We start from the raw sequence: 6,178 nt of genomic DNA, 5'->3' as shown, positions 1-6,178 counted from the left end.
GTGGTTGAACAGAACATCTGCAATATTGTTTACAACTCTAACACTCTATTTTTATTATCTCCCTTCACATCTACATGCCAAACAAAGAAAAAACTTAGGACACTAGGACCAATGAGAAGCTCATTTTCACCCTGTGGGTGTCGTCAATAATTTTACCAGAACAAAGGTCACAAAATTCTACTGAGAATCTTCTCCCAGCCAAAGCTACAATCTCACAGCTGTGCTGTCTTTTTGGGTTTGTGTAGAACAAATTTCTTTTTCCTAGGTCCTAATTGGTGCCAAACCCAATATTATTACATTTGCATTGACTCGGACGTCAACTTGTCCCAGGACTTGTCAAACCAGTTCAGATGGAGGGAATATCTTAGAAACCTTTCTTGTGTTTGCTGCCCTTGATATATTGAAATTTTAACATATACATATAATAATATACAAAATTTGGAGCTAAATCATAAACCATTGTATATGCAGGTTTCAGTAGAGACAAATAGAAGATACTGAATTTTTAAAGAGTTTATGGCAGAAAAACTTTAAATTAAGAAAATTTGATCTTATCATTGATTTGATCTTATTTTCTTCAAACTGAGAAGCACTGGCCCATCACCTGCATTTCAGAGCCTGGGCTGGAAGATCAGCATAGAGTGGTATAGAGCATAGACTCTAGAGTTATCAATGATAGACTTTGGGTGGGTTATTTAACCTCTCTGTGCTTCATTTCTCTTACTATAAAATGGAGGTAATGATGATAGCACCTAAGTCCTATGGTTTTTGAGGAATCCAAATAAGGAGGTACAAAATAGACTCTTCAACTGAGCCAGGTACCCAACAAAGGCTTGACCAGCATTGGCTATTATTACTCATCACTGGAGGCCACAGTGAGGTGCTCTTAGGAAATGGTTAACTCAGTCACGGAGAGAGAGAAAAAATAAGAGCATTTGAGAAAAATGTTGGAATTAACAAGAAGAGAGAGGAACAGGTATGGATAGCACAAAGCCGCTGGAGAAGCCACATATGTTTATTTGACTTGGATTTCTGTTAGTTTAAACCCTTAAAAAAATCATTTATCTGGTGGGTAGAGCCTGAGGTTGTTGACTGTTGAGGCCAGGGTGCAAGGGTCATGTGAGCCCTCAGAGTTTTGAGCCAAAAGGCTATTTCACATGTTCTTTCAAGTCATCTATCTCCACGCAATTCTGGGGCTGGGTCAGGAATATCAGGGGCCTGCAACGTAAGGACTTTCCAAGAGTAATCTTTCAAATTGAGGGGAAAAGTTTAAAGTTGTTTTTTTTTCATTTGTTTGTTTTTTGTTTTTTTTGTTTTTTGTTTGGTTTTGGTCTGGTTATGTTTTAAAGTAATTTCTTAAGACCAAGGGCTTATGAGAAGAAATGATGTAGCCAGAATCACAACGCTCTTGCAGGGTGTGGGGGAATGGGGTACCAGCGTCTTGCGCCTCCTTTCAAGGGAATCCACACCTTCCAAAGCCTGTTGAAGCCCTCAGCTGGCTTCCTAAGCCCACTGTGTGTTTGGGGTTATTGTTTTGAGTGTATTCAACCTTTCCTCAGATGTCACTGAACTGTGCTTAGACTGGCTTTCAGGGCATTGACCCGTCAGCAAATAGATAATGTTTTAGAAAAAGCTTGAATTCTGTTCAGTGTTTAGCAATGATGAAAACTGAAGTTGGAAAAGGTTGTAAAACCTTTGACTCTCCACGGTAGAGTCTGTTGTTTTCCTGGCTTCCTCAAGTCCTCACTCACAGGTAAGTGACTTCTAGTCTTTACAGCATTTGAGGACCATGTTCTGCAAGTCCATTTCCTCCAAGTTTTACTTTGTGGGGTATTGTGTTTCTGATTCACTAAAGGCTATCCTCTTGTCATGCAATAAACAGTACCATAATGCCATAATGCTTGGATAAGAACTTGCAGAATATATTAGTAATTTAATAATATATTATACAATATGGGTGACTCTCGGTTGCTGTCTCATTTATAGCAATGTTACTTTATGCATCAATTGTTTTGAGAGAGAGAGAGAGAGAGTGTGTGTGTGTGTGTGTGTGTGTGTGGTGCAAATGGATGAATGGATTGAATAATGTGCCCAAAGTAAAAATGCTAGAGAGCTTTTTTGTCTTGGGTTTATGAAAGTGCAATTCTGTTTGCACTGATAACCACAAATCCCATCTGGAAAGCTGGTGCTGTTTTAATACAGAACTATGCCAACTTCATCTTTTCTCCAACACCATGCTTATATCCCTCATTCTCCCAGTTTTCAATAATTTAGATACTAAAAAATATGAGCTCTGGATGTGTGGCTAGAGGGGAAACATTGATTTCTAGAAACTAATTTCCATTTTTAGGTTTCTCTAGCCAGTAGAACTCACATGTTGTGGATGATTTGAACACATCAATCAAATATTATTCATGTTGAAGACTGGGAATAAGGTGTGGTAATTCCAAATGTTTTGAGGGAAGAATAGTTAACTAGATATATTAGAGACAAATTATAATGACTGTACAAAAAACTCTAATAGTGGTTATTACTAAGTTTTTAAAGTATTAGCTTATTTATAGGCTCTTGTTTAATAAAGTTTCTTTCTGTGTGCAGCCACAACCCCCACCTCACCCCCACACCCCTACCCTACCACTCCAGACTTGGCTACCCTCCTCCTGTGCCCTGTAACACTCTGTAATTATCTCTGGAGGCTGCATTTCCCTACCTGGGAGTTACCGTTCATATGCCCTTTCCCCCACTTGATTGTAAGCCCCTTGAATAATTTGTGTGTCTTCCTAGTAAGAGTAATGGTGACAAATATTTACTGATGAATTTGAAATAGATTATGAAGTAGTGTAGGAAAAAAAAAATTGCCCAGTCCGCAGTTTTAAAAGACACTGAAATTACTAAAAACAAAACAAAACAAAACAAAATGCCTGAGTTCTATTGCAAGAATCAAGTGTTAGGGTTGTGTGTTGCTTTGTGCAGATGGGAGAACTGTGCACATAGAAACCAAGACAGACTGGGAGTAACTTTGAAATTAAACTCTCTCTTCTTCTAGAGCAATTCTTTAGTCCTCCATTTAATTTCTTTCCTACGTTCATCAGTCGTGGCCCTTGGGGCTAAAGGGGCCTCATTTTTATCCCGTCTCTGGAGATGTCTTCCACGTTGTTGACACACACCATCCTGCCACAACCTGCTTATCTGCCAAGCAGTGGTTTTCTATTTGTCTTGCTCCTTAGCATAAACTAATATTTCTCTCCTCCTTTTTTTAATGTTTATTTATTTTTGAGAGAGAGAGAGAGAGAGAATGAGTAGGGCAGGGGCAGAGACAGAGGGAGACACAGAATCTGAAGCAGGCTCCAGGGTCTGAGCTATCAGCCCAGAGCCCAATGTGGGGCTCAAACTCACGAAACATTACATCATGACCTGAGTCAAAGTCAGACACTTAACCGACTGAGCCACCCAGGATCCCCTATTTCTTTCCTCCTTTTAATGATCCTTGGGAGAAAACCCAAGGTTTGCTGGGTTTGATAACAACAAAAGTGCTCTACCTGCATTGCAACATGTCAGCAGTGACAGATATTTTAAGGGCTTTAAGAAATCTGAATTGGTGGCCAAGGAAGTGACTTCCAGAGTCAAGAGGAGCAAGAGAAATTCCGCTTTTCTCTCCAAGCAGCTCAGGGAAGGGCAGTGTGTGGTGCTGGCGACCTTGAAAGCTTTTACACAAGGGAAGTCCTGGCAAAAGAAAAACCAAGGAGAATATTCACAATGTGACGTGGGGTGGGGTGTAGGCCACTCCCGATCCTGGCCTCATACCCCTCGCTATCCCTCCAGTTCCTCAATGGCTGTTAGGGCATTTAGATCCTCCTCACTGTGTTGGCCTGGATGTGGAAAAACCTCAGCCTCTTCCTTCTGAATTCAGTCTAGATCAACATGCTTTAAAAATAGTATTTGGGAGAAAATGAAATGGAAAGCAGAACAAATCTCCCCAGAGACAATTGGAAACTAGAACACTGATAGAGTAGAGAAGTCATCTCCTAAAGTGACAAGAGTCTGGGCACCAGTGGCTTGGCTGTGTGGCACCACAAGCCTATTTCTTTTGGTCACCTGAGGCCTATCTGCCCAGGAGTGAGATGAACTGTGTGGTTCTTGCCCTTGTAAATGAAGGCACTCACTGCTTGGCCTGGAGGAATTTCTGCTCATCCCAAACAGATTTCCTAGTCCCTCTGGGTGTGGACTCTCAAGTTCCAAGCCTTATCAGAGTGTTGGCTTTTTCAAAAAGAATAAATATGATCATATCTCTATCTTGCCTAAAAGTGTATATTTGTTCCATTGCCATTGGGATAAGGTCCCACATCCTCAGTGTTAAAGATGAGGCCCGGAGGAATCCACCAGCCACATCTTCAGAGACATCCATCCACTTTTCCTCACACTGGCTGGACATTTTCTTTCTTTCTTTCTTTCTTTCTTTCTTTCTTTCTTTCTTTCTTTCTCTTTCTTTCTTTCTCTTTCTTTCGCTTTCTTTCCTTCTCTCTTTCTCTTTCTTTCTTTCTTTCTTTCTCTTTCTTTCTTTTCTTTCTTTCTTTCTCTTTCTTTCCTTCTTTCTCTTTCTTTCTTTCTTTCTTTCCTTCTTTCTTTCTTTTCTTTCTTTCTTTCTTTCTTTCTTTCTTTCTTTTCTTTCTTTCTTTTTCTTTCTTTCTTTCTTTCTCTTTCTTTCTCTCTTTCTTTCTTTCTTTCTCTTCTTTCTTTCTTTCTCTTTCTTTCTTTCTTTCTTTCTTTCTTTCTTTCTTTCTCTTTCTTCTTTCTTTTTCTTTCTTCTTATTCAGTTCTGCTGCAGCATCAATAGTCATACTGGTGTCTTGAAGTCACATTTAGCAACCTTGGTGTAATGGCCCATGGTGGGCACTGACACTTTGTACTCTTTGGATTTTTTTATTTGTTCCTGACATGGCTATAGAACTCTATCTCCTCGTGCTCGCTTCGGCAGCACATATACTAAAAAATTGGAATGATACAGAGAAGATTAGCATGGCCCCTGCGCAAGGATGACACGCAAATTGGTGAAGCGTTCCATAAAAAAAAAAAAAAAAAAAAAAAAAGAACTCTATCTCTTCCAGTTTTGACAACCTCAAGCCCCCCATGGCACTGCTTACTTATCCCTCTTTCTGAGGTCTGTCGATGTCCTAGGTTCTCTCAGGGAATTCATTCAGGTGTTGGTCTCTGTCTCCTTTCTCTCCTCCCCAACAGTGTCTTCCAGAATATTGTTGCCAGTGTTCTTTTTTTCCTTTTTTTGTTTTTAATTTTTTAAAATGTTTTTATTTATTTTTGAGAGAGAGAGAGAGAGACAGAGCACAAGTGGCAGGGGAGGGGGGACAGAGAAGGAGAGACACAGAATCCAAAGACGGCTTCAGGCTCTGCGCTGTCAGCACAGAGCCTGATGTAGGGCTTGAACGCACGAGTCATGAGATCATGACCTGAGCTAAAGTCGGACACCCGACTGAGCCACCCAGGTGCCCCATTGCTAGTGTTCTAACATACAAATATCTGTGATGTATCTACCAATAAAGGTCAGGAGACTGTCCTCTGTGTTGATAGGATTACACATTTTATCAAAGAAAAGAAAACTTCAACCTTGGATAGTTATACAGAAGCACAGATTGTCTGCACATAGACCACATGCCATTTAGCAGAGAGGGACAGTGGTGTTGGCATGGACAATTAAAAATCTTGGGATTTTCACAATTAGGTAATCAAGGTCTGCCAGGCAGTGCTTAGAAATCTTGATTTCCAACTTTTAATTCCTAGATTTTCTAAGTTTATTGGAAGACCATATTTCTGGAGGACTTGAAAATTCTCAAAATGTTTCCAAAGAGATTTTTTTGGAGATTAAAGTAATTTACTTTATGAAAATACAGAGTAAAAATGAAATAGCATGCATGGTACCTTATTTTTAATTCTGAGTTCTTTTGTGTTAAAGTAAAATTTTGTTATTGTAAGTTAAGGTACCTTAATTAAAACTTCCTGCATCATATTATACCCAAGAACCCTTCACATGCTTCAGGAAGCTCAAGACCAAATTTCTAATTTAGGTGTTATAGGTAACAGCTGAGGGAATAGAATTAGATGATGTTACATCTGCTTATATTAGTGGGGAGAAATAATGTGACAAAACACCATAGCCTTCTTAAAT

General features: G+C 39.6%; 1 non-coding gene across 1 annotated transcript; it reads left to right on the top strand.

Moving 5' to 3' along the window:
- The first annotated feature begins 4,959 nt into the window (after nucleotides 1-4,959).
- Nucleotides 4,960-5,068, top strand: LOC122241638. The gene has a single exon (XR_006221879.1). It is a non-coding gene; the product is annotated as a U6 spliceosomal RNA (small nuclear RNA).
- The last annotated feature ends 1,110 nt before the right edge of the window (nucleotides 5,069-6,178 follow it).

This window comes from Panthera tigris, chromosome C1 (genome assembly GCF_018350195.1).
Source record: "Panthera tigris isolate Pti1 chromosome C1, P.tigris_Pti1_mat1.1, whole genome shotgun sequence".
In the NCBI taxonomy this organism is placed as follows: domain Eukaryota; kingdom Metazoa; phylum Chordata; class Mammalia; order Carnivora; family Felidae; genus Panthera; species Panthera tigris.
The sequence above is the reverse complement of the archived record's forward strand: the minus strand, read 5'-3'. Positions and strand labels throughout refer to the sequence as shown.